Here is a 17,998-nt window from a genome sequence, read left to right on the forward strand (position 1 = left end):
TTCCCAGAATGTCGTGTAATTGGAATCATACAGCCTTTTCAGATTGCCTTCTTCCACTAAGCAATATGCAGTTAAGATTCATTTACATTTTCTTTTGGCTTGAGAGCTCATTTCCTTTTTATCACTGTTTATTATTCCATTGTATAAATCTATCACAGATCATTTATCCATTCATTTATTGAAGGACATCTTGATTGCTTTCAGTTTTCAGCAATTATGAATGAAAATGTCATAAATATTTATGTTCAGGTTTTTGTTGGGGCATCAGTTTTCAAATTGGTTGGGTAAATTACATAGCTGCACCATTGCTAGATACTAGGAGAAGACTATGTTTACTTTGTAACAAATTGACAATCTACCTTTGAAAGTTGCTGTATCATTTTTCATTTTCACCAGAAATAAATGAGAGCTACTATTGCTTCACATATTGTAAGCTTTCTATACTTCAGCCATTTTAATGAGTATGTGGTTTCTTTTGATTTTTAAATGTAATGTTTTCTTTTTAGGATAGACTAATGAGTTATTTCCTTCTTAATGTCAAAATTCTTCCTCAGTTCTTCTTCAAGCATCATTGTATGTATCAACACCCCATATTTGACACTTCATCATCAAGCACATGTAATGTGCCTTGAAAGTTTTTATAATTTTTGACTCCACAAGTTTCAAAGGGAAAACAAAAGACCATTCATATGTTTTTATAAAAGACCAACACTAAAAGAAAGTCTTGACATATTGCCGGGTTAGACAGATAATATAGTCTGACCTTCAGTTTGGGAGAAGCTGGGCTATGCAGGAACACCCATCATGGCACACCTATTGGTAACTGGGTTACCAGAATCAAGGTGGATTTAGCCCTCAATAAATTAATACAAAGCAGCTCCTTATTGCCACTTCTTGAAGTGGAAGGAAAATCACTGAGAATATGGAAAGAAAAAAGTAACATATCTATCAATATGGGAAATGGATATCCAGGAGACTATCCATTCCATACATCCTGGATATATTAAAACCTTCAGATGCTCTGTAATCTATCTTGCAGCATTGCTCAAAAGTGCCTTCAGTGTGATGAGAAGGTGTGCTGAACCCTAAGCATTGTGTAAATATGAATGAGAATGATTTTATTTTTCAAATCTTCAGAATCTGAAATTTCTAGATGCTAGGCAGCATCTAGAAATCCCTTTGACTCTGCTTGAAAATCTGTAGTTCTTTTATGAAACTGAATCTTCCTTAAAGAACTTTGTCAAATGGAATAATAACAATAAACTCATACTACTATAATCTGACTTATAACTTCTTTGTCCCAGTGCCACCAGGTCAGTCCATTAGAAAATTTTCTGACTTTAGATTAGCAGAAATAATAATTTGACCAAATATTTTGCCATTGTATAACACAGATAACCATTTTTTTCAGTCTCCAATATCATTTATCTATTGCCACCCTGCCAATGCCATGTAATTTCTGTATTTGCTAGGGCAGCACCCCACTTCTGATACCAATTTTCATATTAGGAAAGTTATACTGTAACAATGATGCATAACACACTTTCCAAAAATCTCATTGAATTTTGTTAGCAACATCAGTTTGTCCTTGGTTGAGTTGCTAGGATAATTTATCTCTGGTTGAAGTCAGATTCAAATCTGCTCTAACCCCAATGACTTAGATACAATTAGAAAATTTTTTGGCTTGTTACATTTTAAGTCTTTAATAGCAATTTACTCTGGGGTTATAAAATAATGTGCATTTTATGTGCAGAAGGAAAATGCCACAGTTGTATAACGGGCTCTCAAATGAAATTGAATTTGAGTTGGTGGCACTTGTTATCTGAAACATGGGGATTGAAATCAAAGCTGGCATGGAAGTTTTCTATTTTTGGTGGTGACTTGCGTTGAGTCATGCTTTCTGCCTCTCAAGTGCTTTGGCATGTGTTATCTCACTGCAGAATAGCAATTTTATAAAGAGGGGACTTAGATGATTTGACCAGTGAAGGAGATGAGAACCAGTTTTTAGGTGACTTGGTCATGATCAAAAGCTTGAAGGTGGTACAGGTACAACTTGATCCAACGAAATCTGACATGCATCTGTGCTCTCTCCACTCTACACTTTTTTTCATGGAGGACAATTTGGAGAGGACTTCCTTTTATTGAGGTGACAGAGGAAGGACAGGAAGCAGTCTTCTGAAAGTTTCTGGTGTATAATAACCATATTTCTTAAACATCTGAATCTGCATGGGAACCATTCTAGCTAAGAGACAAGGATACTTTGATTCTGTTGGGCTATTATTGAGTATTCTACCCTGTAGTTCTGCATCTGCAATCCTGTGGTTGACATATGTGTGTATAAAATGAGGTATCATCTAGCCACACAAGCTTACATTAATGTTAGCTATCGGAAAAATATTCAAGGAAAAACAGCCAATGTCTCATGAGTACCAAATTACTTCAGGGATGGCCTTACATTTCCAAATTAAATTATTTCAGCAAAGTTTATGCAGAAATTCCAAGCATGCAGAAATTATTTAGGAGATGGTTGCTATGGTAGAAAGTAGTGAACATCCTAATATAGAGATAATCACAGTTCAATTTAAGTTATTCCAAAATGTAAATCTTAGTGAAAAGTTGCTGCCAAAATATCTTACTTGTCGAATAGTTTGATATCTGAAGATAGGCCATTCTATTGGAAATTGATATTTTTAATCCTTAGAGAAATTTAATCAAAAACTTTTAAACTCAGCATATTTTCTGAGATCTAACTGTGTTGCGTTTTTAAGATCTAGATTGCTTGTTTAAATGTTTTATAATGGTTTATCATATACATAGATGAACTTTTTAAACACATTTCTTTAAAGAAGGGCAATTATGTTGTTTATAGTTTGTTTTAATGTTATAGACCCTACAATATGTCTTGGCTTCCATTGGTGTTGTAAAAATTCTCTCCCAGTACTCCCTCATTATTTTACAATAGAAGTGCTGCGATTTTTTTTTTCTTTTTCATATTTTGAGATACAGGGGAATTGAAAAGACTCTGAGAAGCTAGAATATGAGATCATACCCACTAACTGGGCTGAGATAGACTTACTATAGGAAAGCCCACATTGACAAGATGCAGGAGGAAGCCTAGGCTAGCCTAGTGAATTCACCCACATGACTTAATAAGTATTTATCACACAATGAAGAATACACTGAGACTATAGGAATTAAGTAACGTAGCAGCATCCCAGGCCATGGAGTCAGACACTGACAGGAAACAGGGACTACAGTTTTCCCAAGCTGAAGCAGTGACTGACCTCACTGTTAGGTGTTGGCAGAGTGAGTGCTGGCTACCAAGCTTAGAATTTAAGGACAGGATTTTAGACCCTGGGGAATTTCAGAAATAAAAGCCTAGATCCAGAACCTCAGATATAAAGATTTAAGTACATGTCAAATAAGAACAAAGCTGGAACTAGATAAAGGGAGACTTTATTAAAAGGGACTGTTTCAATGAAGGGAGGGGAACTATTGATGTAGGGAGCATGCTCTGGCCTTAACATCTGCACTTGTCTCAGAGTTCAGCAGAAAAGAGTCTTTTTATAGAAAGAAGTGAATGAGGCTAGAAAGAGCTGGCTTTAGAAAAGTAGGTGGGTGGTATGATGGCACAATCCATCAGGGAGTGTTTTTCCCTATGGGTAACTGATTCCTGAGAGAGGTGGTTAAGGAGGTATTGTCTGCTGGTTCAGACGGAGAATAAGTTGAAGTTCAGAGACCTGGGACAAAGAGAGACGTTTGGTGGATCAGATATTTTCCTCAGATTGGTGAGTGAATGCAAAGAGTTCAGCTCATTATTTAGGGGGCAACGAATGGGAATTTGAAGGATCTCTGTTTTTTCCGTAGGTAGATGGGGAGCAACTGTGAGTCTTGTCTACGTTACACAGAGAAGAGTGTTCTTTGCAATAAACTGTTTCCCAGAACAAAACAGGGTGGGTGGGTTTCTTCAATTATCACTATTGTTCAGTATCACAAGGCTCAGGTAAAATTCAACATTGTCAAGGGAACAAAAGACCTAGAACCTTGATGCTAGTCCAAGCTGCAAGTACAATTCAATACTCAATCCTGACGTGCAGGACTTAACACATCCTATTTAAAATCATGACTGATCAGACAAACTCAAGTTGGATGAACTTGTTCTAGGGGTAGGAGAGGAATGGTGTACAGATGAAGAGCCAGTAGGGTCTGAACTGAAGTAATAGGTGTGCTAGTCCCACTCTGTTGGGTCACTGAATCCCTTTTACAATACTGGTTCCATTGCAGAACTTTCTGTAGATGAGTTTCTTGTATTGTTGCACAACAAGATCTTAAACCAGAAAGTGAAAATTCAATTGACTGCAACAATGACGGCAATGCAGATCCAAGTAACTTTCATTACACAAATCTAAACTAATTCTGAATTTTCAGAAAGCAGAAGACTATGTTTTGTTATTTTACATTGGGAAAATTGTAATGTGTTCCTAGCCCAATAGAAATGTCCACTGATTCCTCCCAACATCATTAAGAAACATTTAAACTTATAAAAGAAAATTTGCCAAAGATTTGTCCACATTATAAAATAATTTTCAAGCCATCTACATAATTATTTAACAATTAATGAACTATTTGAGGGTTTGCTTGCAGAATACAGTATCTGCTAAAAATTATGTTTTGCTTTACATTGAAAAAACATACTGCTGCACCATGTAAATAAATCATAAGATATTGTGTTAGTACTGTACTGTGCACTGGATGCAGATAGCATTCACCAAGATAAGAAAAAAAGGCAACTCACATGATGTTTTCCTACTGATTGAAGAGTTCCTTGAGTGGGGCTGAGTATCGAAGTGGAGGAGATGGTCTCAGGTATTTGGGGAGGAAGGCAGCAGGACTGAAAGGGCAGATCTGAGGGTTATTCATGTGCAGATCCAAAGATTTGCAGACTTTGAAAGTGTAGACAAAGTAAGAGGTTGAACAGAACTCAAAGATATACTCTAGTGATAAGAGTTTATGGTTCTTAGTAATATGAGGTTGTGCCTGCAATCGCCTTTTTTGAATGGTGTGCTTCCATTTGTATCATGAATAATTGTGCTATCTGCATGAACTAAATCTTTGAATTGATGTGCTTAATACTTTAATGGATTTTTCTAGACAGTGGTAAATTTTAATATTTAGTTAAGAAATTATCAGTCTTTTGTGGGCTAACTTTTTTTTCCTATCTCCTGGAAACTTTTATAAGTTTCTTTCTACCCCTGATATTCTTCTGTTTCACTATGACGTAACTAGATAGAGATTTTGAAAGCTTACCCTGTTGCACATACGCCCAGGAAACACCTGTGAAGTTATGTCTCTTTTTACTTCAGGGATATTTAAGCCACTATCTCTTCAAATGTTGTCTGTTCACCATTCCATCTAACTCCAACTCTAGGAAATATTGGAGCTTCTCAATGTATCCTTACTCTTTTAGGATCATTTTTACATTTTCCTTACTTTAAATTTCTCCGTAATTCAGGTTGAGTACTCTGGTACTGTCTTTTGTTACAGGTATTTAGACAAGTATGAGCAGGACAGGAAACGGCCCTCCCTCATCCACTAGGAATGTCAGGTGATGGTTCGACAGTGATCACATTGCTTCTCTCAAAGTGATAAATTGTCAGCCTGTGCCAGGCAGAGGCCATTTCCTGACGCCCCACACCTGTTGCAGTGAAGTGTTCCTTCAATGCAGGAGCCAGGGAGAAGTAACTTCCTGGGCATGTGCATGAAGGGACAAAATGGCGGACTATGACCCACTGAGGGCACTCCACAGGAAAAAGGAAGAAAGCCTCAGACCGGCATGTGTACAGCTTCTTAAACACACTGCCTGTGCTCACTTCCCAAGGATAAGGAGGACACTGTGCATCTGGACAATAATGCCCACCCTGAGGGAAGAATCATGGGAAACGGGCCGGCCTATAAAGTCGTAGGGTCAAGGTTAAACATTGCAACCTGACTTCAGTGCCCACGTGGGACTCTTCCAAGCGTACTTTCTTTTCTTCCCTATTCTAAAGCCGTTTTAAATAAGCTTCCACTCCTGCCCTGAAACTTGTCCTGGTCTCCTCTTCTGCCTTATGCCCCTCAGTTGAATTCCTTCTTTTGAGGAGGCAAGAACTAAAGTTGCTGCAGAGTTCTACGGATTCACTGCTGATTGCTTGGATACCTTTCACTAGAACATATTTGGGGCCATAAGACTTGGATATTTGCCACCACAACATTTTAATTCGCTAACACCTTATTTTTATTATACATTAATATGCTGAAATTTAATTTTTTATACGTTCTAACTGACTGTTTAAATAATCTCTTTCGACTTGGTTTGTATTAGCTTTCTGTTCTGTTGCTCTTATTTTGTCTCTTTGGATGCCATTCTGTCTTTTGGAAGACTGCTCTGTCACTTGCACGTTCTTTAGGATGACTGCTTTCTTTAGTGAGTTTGTGGAGCTTGGACTTCCATCACTGGGACTGTCTTTCTTCATGTGCTTTGGAATTTTAGTTTCCAGGCTTGTCTCAAGTTGTTTCATGTGTGTGTTCACCTGTGTTTAATTTTCCTCTCCCCGTCTGCACACAGATATAGTAGAACCAACTGATTTGCAGTTTCACTTGCTGTGTTTTCTGTTACCTTTGGTCTGTGAACCCAAAATAACTGAGTCAGAGCTCAGTCAATTTAGAAAGTTTATTTTGCCAAGGTTAAGGATGCACCAGTGACACAGGCTCAGGAGGTTCTGATAATATGTGCCCAAAGTGGTTGGGGTACAGCTTACTTTTATACATTTTGGGGAGACATAATACATCGATCAATGCAGATAAGATTTACACTGATATAATCTGGAAGGGTGGGACAAGTCGAAGGTGGGAGGAGGGCCCTCCATTTCATAGGTAGATGTAAAAATATTTTAACTGGCAATTGGTTGAAAGAGTTATTATCAATAGAACAGAACATCTGGGTTAAGATAAGGGGTTGTGGAGACCAAGGTTTTATCATGCAGCTGAAGCTTCCAGGTAACAGGCTTCAGAGAGAATAGGTCGTATATGTTTCTTATGAGACTTCAAGTCTGTGTTGATGTTAATGCTGGAGGGGTATAATGAGGCATATCCACCCTCCTCTTCCATCATGGCCTGAACTATATTTTCAGGTTAATTTCTGGAAAGCCCTTGGCCAAGAAGAGGGGCCCATTCAGATGATTGGGGGTCTTAGGGTTGTATTTTTGGTTTGTAGGTCTGCAGTGGCCCAGAAATATTAAATAAAAAGTTCCAGAAATAAGCAATTCATAAGTTTTAAATTCTTTCTGAATAGCATGACGAAATCTCACGCCATCCTTCTCATCCTGCCCAGGACAAAAATCCTTCCTATGTCCACTGGATCCACACTGTCTACACTCCCTGCCTGGTAGTCACATAGCAGCCATCTCAGTGATCAGATTGACTGTCGTGGTGTCACAGTACTTGTATTCAAGTCACCTTTGTTTTACTTAAGAATGGCCCCAAAGTGCAAAGGTAGTGATGCTGGCATATTGTCACAATTGTTGCATTATCAGTTATTGCTGTTAACTCTTTCTGTGCCTAGTTTATAAATTAAACTTTACCGTAAGTACACATGGTACATATGTACCATAGGTACCTAACAGAAAACATAGTACGTGGAAGGTTTGGTGTGACCTATGGTTTAGGTGTTCACTGGGGGCTTTGGGACACATCCTCCTTGCAGAAGGAGAGACTACAGTGTTGCTAAGGCTTCAGGGCCCCATCAGGGCCTAGGTCAGAACTCAGTTCATATCAGCTGTTCAGCCCTGGCACTGCAGGGACACACGATGGTAAGCGAGCCTCACTGGTGCCTGCTCACAGAGGCCTCCTCCAGTCTATGCTGCTCAGCGGGAAGGGATCTCCCATCTGATTCTGAGATCTGAGTCTTGACTCTGTGAAACACATGTGTTTGGGTCCCATTTCTGCTTCACAGGAACGCTTATCCAATTTTAGTGAGGTTATGCTCTTTTAATATATTTTTGTAAATTCACTGCTGGTCTTCACCTGAAGTAGAACAAGGAGAATCCCATGGGGAAGGCACGTGACTCACATGCTTTTCCTAACCAATCACTTCCTTTCTTTGGTGCTTATAAGATATGCATGAAACTGGGTAATTCTCAGCTAACTTTCCAGAGGTGCCTGTCCTGATGTGAAACAGCAACAGCCTTAGCCAGAGTCCCCCAGATGATCAGTCTTAGAAATTGAACCCGACAGGGACAGCCCTGGGGGATCCTGCCTTACATGTACGCGTGTGCTTCAGTTATAATTAAATTGTTCATCTGGTTGTTTGCTTCACTCACATGTTGAGAAAAACAGACTGATTCCGTCTCTGTGACTTGAGAGTTCGGTTTGCTACTGTAAGCAGACAAAATAAATAGGTGTGATTAGTAACGTGGTTCATCGGAAACTGAATATGTTTTTTGTTTTGTTTTGTTTTGTTTTTGAGATGGAGTCTCACTCTGTTGCCAGGCTGGAGTGCAGTGGTGCAATCTCGGCTCACGGCAACCTCCGCCTCCCAGGCTCAAGCCATTCTCCTGCCTCAGCCTCCCGAGTAGCTGGGACTACAGGCACCCGCCACCATGCCCGGCTAATTTTTTGTATTTCTAGTAGAGACGGGGTTTCACCGTGTTAGCCAGGATGGTCTCAATCTCTTGGCCCTGTGATCTACCCACCTCGGACTCCCAAAGTGCTGGGATTACAGGCGTGAGCCACTGCGCCCGGCTGGAAACTGAATAGGTTTTACAAGGAAGGAACAGTCTCTGTTTTCTTGAACTTCCTCCCGTTCAAGTTCAACTAGAGAAGATCATGCCAGGAGAAAAGTGAGTATTTCCTCTTTAAGTGATCGTAGTGAAAGCTTCCTGTCTTTATGTTAAGACTGTTCACATCACAGAATGAGTAAATGTTAGAAAATTGAAAGGACTCTGAGATATTTATGGAAATTAGCATTCACCTGAGACATTACAATGAAGATGAAATAGATGTATTTTCTACTCAGCTTATAAATTGAGTATTTCCCTGTTGAGATTTCTCCCTGTTGTTACAAGGCTTATCTTTTTATTCAAATGCTCACGGACTCTCCATTTTCAAGATGAGTGATGTGGGTTTGGTCTGAAACTCAGTGTTTTGTTGGGTGGAGGTCCTCCCTTGTCATCAAGTTCAGAGACGAAATAATGACAAATGCTCTGGCATTTCGGTGGCCTCATCCTTTGGACTGGATTGCCTTTCTCTCTTGTTTTAGAACCTCCATGAACATAGGATTTGAAGTATTTCTTAACCTTACAAAAGTCTGTGACATTCATAGCATTCATTGTGGCAAAACTTGTAGATACTCAAAATCTACACTATATGTCAGTTCAAGTCACACTTTTATGAACACTAGCAGTAGCACTATTTGGAATAAGAATTATTTTAAATAAATGTTCATCAATTGTTTTAGACAACGTTGAGAATGTGTAGTATGCAAATAATTCCTAAAGATGTCAATATATTCTGACCCGAACTAAAACAAAAATGTATTCATGCACCATGGAGCTTGTGGGCAGAGACTTTGGGGCTAGAAATGAACTAGTCTGTTCCTACGGCAATCACTGCAGGTGCCCATTGGTGCATCTGGGTGTGAGAATGAACAGGAGTGACACTTCTCCAGAGGCCGCTTCTGATTCCTCAGATAGCAGACCCTGACTACCCAACTTTTTCTTCATACCTTAACCTATTGTTTTGTGAGACACGCATGCAATTTGAGGTTATTGAAATTGAGAGGGCTAGTAACTTCCGTCCCATTTTCAGTATTAAACTTTTTGCACTGTTTTTTTGTTTCTTTTTTTTTTTTTTTTGTGCAACTGAGAGATCATAGCTCACTGCAGCCTTGACCCACCCAGCTCTAGCAATCCCCCTGCCCCAGCCTCTTGAGTAGCTGGGACTATAGGCACACATGACTACGCCTGGCTAATTTTTAAATTTTTTGTATACATGAGGCCCCACTATGTTGCCCAGGCTGGTCTTGAACTCCTGGCCTCAAGTGACCTGCTTGCCTCAGCCTTGGAAAGTGCTGGAATTACAGGCGTGAGCCACTGTGCCTGGCCAAACACGGTTGCTTTTCCACCCATCCTCTTTGCTGTTCTTATTGCGTGGAGCTTCTCATTCTCTCACCAATTACAGGCAGTGTGTGTTTGCATAATCCATGCCTTCCTTTGCTGATTATTGCGGTTTAAACCATTTCAGATCATTTCATGCACCTGTAGCTTTTGTTATTGTCCTTTTTGTTTTTGTTTTGTTTTGTATGTGATTGGTTGGTTAGTGAAACTGGCTTGCTTCTGTTACTTTCAGTCATCACAGCCCTGTGAGGACAGGTTCTGCCCACTGAAGACCAGGTCTCTCCATGTGTGGAAGATGCTTTCATCCTCTCCAGGTTGAGCTCTGCAGTTGGACTCAGAAGCTTTACATTAACAGCCAGCAGCTGGGTTTGGAGCCTGGTTCCACAAACCGTAATGATGAGAATTTCATAAACCCTGCTAGATTCAGTTTGGTTTGCAGTTACACCTGTCTAGCGGGCTGCACTGCACTGTGCTCTTCTTGTGGTCCGGGGCTTTGCATTCGGTGTGTGACAGAACACTCTTTCCATACCTGTCCTTGCTGTCCAGATGTACGTAGTGCCCCAGCAAAGCAGGCTATGGCCATGTCACTACTAAATTGCCTAATTTCATTGCAGTGGTTCTTAAACTATGCAGAGTGGCACTACTGATTAGTCCACCCCCAACCTGCTCATGTGTGTAGACATCAGCTTTCCTCTACTCCAGAGGAAAAATGAAGGGCGTGAGCTTCGGCAAGCCTGATTGTTGGCTTCAGCCTTCAGAGGTTATTTGTAAATTTCATTTTGGAATGCTGTTTAAAATCACAAAGGCATCTTAGACTGTTTCATGGCTGTCATCCTTACATCTGGCTTCTACCCTGCAAAAGCAATGTTTCCGTCATCGTATATAATTGCAAATAAATTGAATTTAAAATGAAGGCAAAATACCAAACCTCTTGGGCCATGTAAATTAGGGCAAGTCACATCATTTCTTCAAACCTTCAGTCCTTCACCTCTAAAAGGGGACACCGACAGCACCTGTTGCCTACAGGTGTTGTGAGAATTAAATGAGTGTGTGTCCAGCGACTGATGCAGGCAAAACACTCGACTCCTTCAAAGAAAATGTAAAACATGTTTTGGCTAAAACATGTGTTATTTATAAATGCCTGTCTTAGCTAAAACATGTTTTAATTGTAAATGACTAAGGTTTGCTTTTGGAATTTTGCTTTTCGACATAATTTTTACCACTATTCTTTTAGGTAAAACAATAATAACAACAACAGAAACCCCTTTATAGTCTGTTCTATCTAGGAGACAGATATTCTTAGATATTTCGTTTTGAGGCATTTACTGCGATTTTCTTCCATTTCTCTTGCTTCTAACCTAAGATCTTCAATACTCACTATGTATACACATATGCCCATCCATATATATACATACATATATGTAGTATAAACTGAGTATATATATCACACATCACATATATGTGTATGTGTGTATCCATACATACACAAGGCCTATATAATAAGATAAATCTGTGACTTTTATATTAGATAATCTCAAGATTAAAACAGTAACATGAAACCTAGTAACACACCAAAGAAGTGAAGGTCCTCAGCTTTTATTTCCCAGTAGAAGTCTTGGCTAGTTTCCCAGTGAAATCATCTTGTAGATTTGAAGACTAAATAGCAACTTCTCCTTACCTCAGAGTTCTTTATTATGCGAAGTTTTAAAATAAACTGAAAACGCCCTTCCAATTTTATCCATCACAGCTTTCAAAGCTTTGCCTCATTAAAACCTTCAAAATTAGGGTATGTTTTAAATATTGAGGTGGAATGTCCAAATAATAATTTGTGAAAAGCAAATGACCTTTTCACTATGGAGTTGAAGAAGTGGGCGTTGAGTTCTGGCTCTGTCTCCCATCGGGTGGCCCTGAAGGCCAGCTCTTTAGCCTTCCTCAGGGAAACCTGCTTCAGGAAGCTGAGTTGACTGACAGCCCTCATTCCCATCCCTCTGTATTCACCCTAGGCTGCTCTGCACCCATGCCTTGGCATAGTCAGCAAACAAGAACTGGCCCATTCCTGCCCATTAGTGGTTCCAACAGGAAGTCTTGGGTCCAGGACTCCCCATGGCCTGGCTGAAGCTGCCTCAGGTCTCTTGAGGTTTCAGACCCTTCCTATTCAATCCCTTCTTTTCTCACTGGTAGCAAACCTGCATCATGGTCTCAAGGTTCTTCTCATCTTTTACTTCTGCTCTCTATCCTTTATCGTATACATTAATTTCTTTTAATTAATGGGTTGCATTTCTCATCCCATCTTCACATCTACTTCTTAGAGGACCTGTCAGGCATAACTACTGTCCATTCTCTCTGTGCCTTATCTTCAGGAGAGTTTTGGACCCTACTGTGAGAATTTCAGATCTCTAAAATGGGAAAAAATATTTTAATGGAATCACAAATTCTAGATTATATGTTGCTATACTATTGGAAATAATAAATAAGAATTAACAAGGAAATAAACCCAAATACTTTTTTCAAGATGTAGAGGTATTTAAGAAAGATACCAATTGCTTGCATTCACCCAGAGTGGTTCTTATTTTTCTGACTGAGCACTGAATGACTTGAATGACTCATTGTCCAAATCCATATACTCAAACCACATCTGTGGCAGACTATCAGCCACGTTCACTTAGATGTCATTTGGGCAACTTAACTCAATATTTGCAAAGTGGGATTTATAATCTTCCCTTTTTCCTTCCTAAACTTTCTGCCACCTTTTGGCTTTCTGTTGAGAAGAATGGCAACACCAGTGCTCTCCTAAGTAGACAGGACATCATCTTTGCAGATTCCGCCTTCTTCAGTCCTCATCTCTGCTCTTTGTAAGTCTGGTGGAGTCTGTCTCCTCCATAGTTTCTCATTAATTTCAATTCTTTATCCTTGTCATTGTCATCACTTGCTGGGCCACTGTCACCTCCTGCTGTTTTACAGCAATGATCTTCACACAGACTCACCTGACTCCAGTCTCACCTTGATCAATTTCAACCTTTCCAAAATATCCAGGATGATCCCGCTCCAATAAAACCTTACTCTTGCCGTTCTTCTGCTTAAAAGATACTGGAAATGGATTCTGATTGCCCTTAGGATAGGGTCCAAATTCCCTTCCCAACATGCTTCTAAAATTTCGCTGACCATCCTATGCGGCCTCTCTCCCCACTCCACCAGCTTCCTCAGTCTCTGCACCTCCATGTTGAATTCACGGTTCCCAGAATATGTCATATCTGGCTTTGCTATCAGACCTTGGCACTTGTTCTCTGATGTCCTTAGTCTAGAATATGACTTAACCCTTCTTCTCTTTTCCTGGCTAACTCTCAATTTATTCTTCAAGGCTTAGCTTAGTTGTCATTTCCTCCAGGAAGTCATGCCTACCACTATGCTGCTCCTATCCTGGGTTAGAAACTCCAGTTACTATATAGTGGTGCGTGTGTGTGTGTGTGTGTGTGTGTGTCTGTGTATATTTGTGTTTTGAGACACAGTCTTGCTGTGTCACCCAGGCTGGAGTGTGGTGGCACAATCTTGGCTCACTGCAACCTCTACCTCCTGGGTTCAAGTGATTCTCATGCTTCAGCCTCACAAGTGAGTGCATCACAAGTGTGATCACCTGGGATCACAGATGTGTGCCACCCACACCCCACTAATTTTTGTATTTTTAGTAGAGATGGTGTTTCACCATGTTGGCCAGGGTAGTCTCAAACTCCTGACCTCAAGCGATCCTCCCGTCTTGGCCTCCCAAAGAACTAGGGTTACAGGAGTGAGCCAGTGTGCCTGACTATGTCCTGTGCTTTATATCAGGGTTTACCACGTTTGATGCTACTGCTTTTCTTTTATCCTTCGGTACTTGAATATACTCTGAGGAGGATGGAGAATATGTTTGGCTAATTGTTCACAAAACCTTCATATGAAAGGTGCTTACTGAATACATGTTGAGTAAAGGATGCTAGTAAGGAGTATTGCAGAAAGGACTGTGCTGCCTTGGACACACAGTGGGGTTAGACAGATGGGGTAACTAGCTTGTCAAGACCTTTTCAATTCTGAGATTTGGAATCTATAACTTCTCTGGTATTTTTAGAAACATATGCTAATGTGATGTTATGTGATATAAACCTATTAAGGAAGGTTAGCCCAGCAGAACACTTCTTTTAAAATATTTTCTTCTAGTTTGAACTATTGTTTATACTTGAATTTTTCTTTCAGAATTCAAGAACTGTGATAATTATGACTAGACTCAGTATAATTAGTATGTCAGTGAGATTTTTACCGTACTTTAATTCTTATATTACAGCACTATTAATTGTATGATTTGCCCTTGCCTTTTGCAAAGGGATCATAATTTTTGTCTGCCAGTTTGCGAAATCTGCTGTTTCTAAGCATTTTCCACCATTTGCACATCCTGGAAACAGGCTTCCAGGATGAAAGTTTTAGAACATCTTAATCTATTATCTTTTGGTAATAAGCATATGTCTGTGTGTATGTTATAAACATATGTGTGCTATCAGCATAGCACAGATTTATATTTATAAGCATATTTATTTGAATATGTATATAATCAATATTTATGCATGTTTTTATATTTAAGCTATACATTTATATTCTTATAATTATGTATGTTGTATGTGTGCATGCATGAGAGTATGTGTGTGTCTTTAGTTCTATTATAAAATTACTATTATAATTCTGAATTACTGAGTCTATACACACAATCTTGGTTTAGTGATGGGAAGATTTAGTCTCTCATGAACTTACCATTAGTAAAAAGAAATACAAAGTTTACTTGTGGCCTGTTTTAGCTCTATTTTTAAAAATAAAATATACATTTTATTTTAGGTCAATTTAAACTGAAGACTAACTTGTGTTCCAACATTACAACTACATGTAACATTCGTAGCACCTTGTCATGGTATGCTGAATCTGTTGTATGTGTGTGTGGCCTCTTTCACATGATTAATTTCAAATGAATATGTTCTCATCTGGTACAGATATTCTTTACGTTCAGAAAAACATGTGAATGAATCATACAAAGAAGGAGGATGGTGATTATTTGCACAGAGAGCTCTTTAATGTAGGGTTTCTAGAAGCCAAACTTTCAAGTTGGCCTCTTATCTCCTAGAGAAAGGTGGTTACATCCTGAAGTATGTGTGGGACTTGATCCTTATCAATTGAATATAGCCAAGGTAATGGGGTATTCTGGGATCACATCACATTATGTAAGTCTGTCTCAGTAGTCTGGTTTGAGAGAGGCCCTCCTTTGCTGACTTTGGAGAAGTCAGTTACCACATTGCAAGGGCCTAAGGGCAGCCCCCACCTGCCAACCAGTGAGGAGCCAGGGCCTTCCATCCCAGGACCTCAAGAAAATGAATTCTGCCAACAGCCAGAAGGACCTTGGGAATGTATCATTCCCTTGCTGAGCCTTCGGATGAGAATTCAGTCCAGGGTGACACTTTGAATGACTGCAGCCTTGGGACTCCCATAAGTGGAGGATCCAGCTTAATCAGTAGTGCTCAAATGCCTAACCCACAGAAACTCTGAGCTGATATATCTCTGTTGCCTTAGCTCTTGGAGTTGTGGTAATGTGTTACACAGAACTAGGTGACCAAGAGGCAAACACAGAAGAGGAAAACAGGTTTTTGTGTGAATGTTCTCATCCTCTTAGCCTGCTTCTTTCTGATCATTTGGCAGTCACTCTCAACCAGAGTGTTATAGTATGCCATGTATTTGAGGCACGATGTGGTGGCTCATGCCTGTGATCCCAGCACTTGGGGAGGCCAAGGCAGACAGATCCCCTGAGGTCAGGAGTTCAAGAATGCCATGTATTTGAGACAGTTTTCTAGTTGTACTGGGCTTTCAGTTAGTATTCCTACTCAGTTATTTAGACATATTTTTTGTACTTTGGTAAAGATTAATTTAAGATAAGAGTTAGGCTGTATTAAAACATGTTGAAGTGAATGAATGCCTTTGAAAATGATTCCTAGGGCCCAGCGATCCCACCACCAAATATGCACCATGTTCCTTGTTCTGTACATGCGGAAAGGGGAAAAGGAATGGAGGCAGAGGGGCTCAAGTGTAGGGACAGCAGACTGAGGACATACGGCGTATCAGCCACTTGCTGGACATTCAGCACGAATCCATCTGTGATTGTGAATACAGAGCATTAGGTGAGAGATTTGACAATCTTAAAGCACTTATGGAGGCAGTAATTATTCTATATGGGGGTTTCTGTATGAAATTGTGATTCATGTTTTGTAGTATATAAAGTTGTATAGTATAGTGTAGTATAGTATAATATAGTATAGAAAAAATAGGCTATATTATAATTAAATGCAGTATATTTCTGATCTGAAAAACATCAAACTACATATTCAATAATCAAATATGCATCACTCCTTTCTTAGTCACAGTTCTGGGTTTTCCATGCTGGCTTCCTTGTGTGTACTTTAAAGAGATGTAGTAAGATCTGGGCTGGCTCTCTTAATGTTTAGATGTGGCAGTATGATATGCCCAAATAATGGGAGCGATAAGACAGTCAATGAATGACCCTTTCCTCATCTTTGTGGTTATTTTCTTAGCATCTGAGGAGTGTCTGGAATTTTTTTCCTTAGGTGAAGGATTAAGGAGTGTGAAAGGAAAATAAATCTCGGGACACCCAAATCACTAAGCCAAAGGGAAAAGTCAAGCTGGAAACCACCTGCCTCCCATTATACTCCTAAATAAGATTGCTACACATATTTTAAAAAGCTACATACCTCCCTCACAATTTGCCCACAAGTAAATTCCTTGTGGCTGAAGGACAGATAGAACTCAAAGTCATCCCTCTGCTCACCTGAGACAGATGCATATCTGATTGCTGCCTTTGTCCTATTGTTTTGCTAACCCCGACTCAGGCATAAGTGACTATTCCTGTAAATAGTGCATTCAGCAAAAGATTAATCAGAAACTCAAAAGAATGCAACTGTTTGTCTCTTATCTACCTATGACCTGGAAGCCTCCTCCCCACTTTGAGTGGTCCCCCCTTTCTGAACCGAACCAGGATACATCTTACATACATTGATTGATGTCTCACGTCTCCCTAAAATGAATGAAACCAAGAAGTGTCCCAACCACCTCGGGCACATGTCATCAGGATCGCCTGAGCCAGTGTCACTGGTGCATCCTTAACCTTGGCAAAATACACTTTCAAAATTGACTGATGCCTGTCCCAGATACTTTTTGGTTTACAGCGGCATTTTGATAACCAGTCTTTCATATTGTCAATTTCCATTTTCTTCTCTGAGGATAAAACTTAACAATAACAATATGCAGAAATGAGGAATTTTTTAACCAAAATTCGTCTTACAAGAAACTTCTGAAAATATAATTTTAAAAATGAGAATTTATAATTCTCTGCATCTACTGCAGTGTTTTCACTACCATGTCAGTGGAATTAGTATCCAAAGCTAGAGTGAGGACTCCCTGCTCCCCAGGAATAGAGGTGGCCTCTGGGTATCTGACTTGCTATCCACAGGGAAGAGCTGGCTTGCTGTTCTACTGCGTGTCTGAGTAGTCGAGGAGAACTGTGTTATATGCCCTGGAAGGGGCCTTGAGGGAAAGGAACATTCTCTGTCGCCTTTCTTTCTTGTCTAGGAACAACTCTGATATTGGTCTATTTCCAGAGCTAGGTGTAGTACAGTTTTATGACCAAAATCTTCTCGTGTATGATGGATAAGAATATATGCTTCAGTCATAACACATTTGCAGACTGCAAAGCTTCTTTGATTCTGAGAATTTATATCTGCTTAGAAAAATTATAGCCTTTCTCTATTTGGTTCTTTAACTCTCACTTC

The sequence above is a fragment of the Colobus angolensis genome, unplaced genomic scaffold, assembly GCF_000951035.1.
Source record: "Colobus angolensis palliatus isolate OR3802 unplaced genomic scaffold, Cang.pa_1.0 Scaffold196, whole genome shotgun sequence".
In the NCBI taxonomy this organism is placed as follows: domain Eukaryota; kingdom Metazoa; phylum Chordata; class Mammalia; order Primates; family Cercopithecidae; genus Colobus; species Colobus angolensis.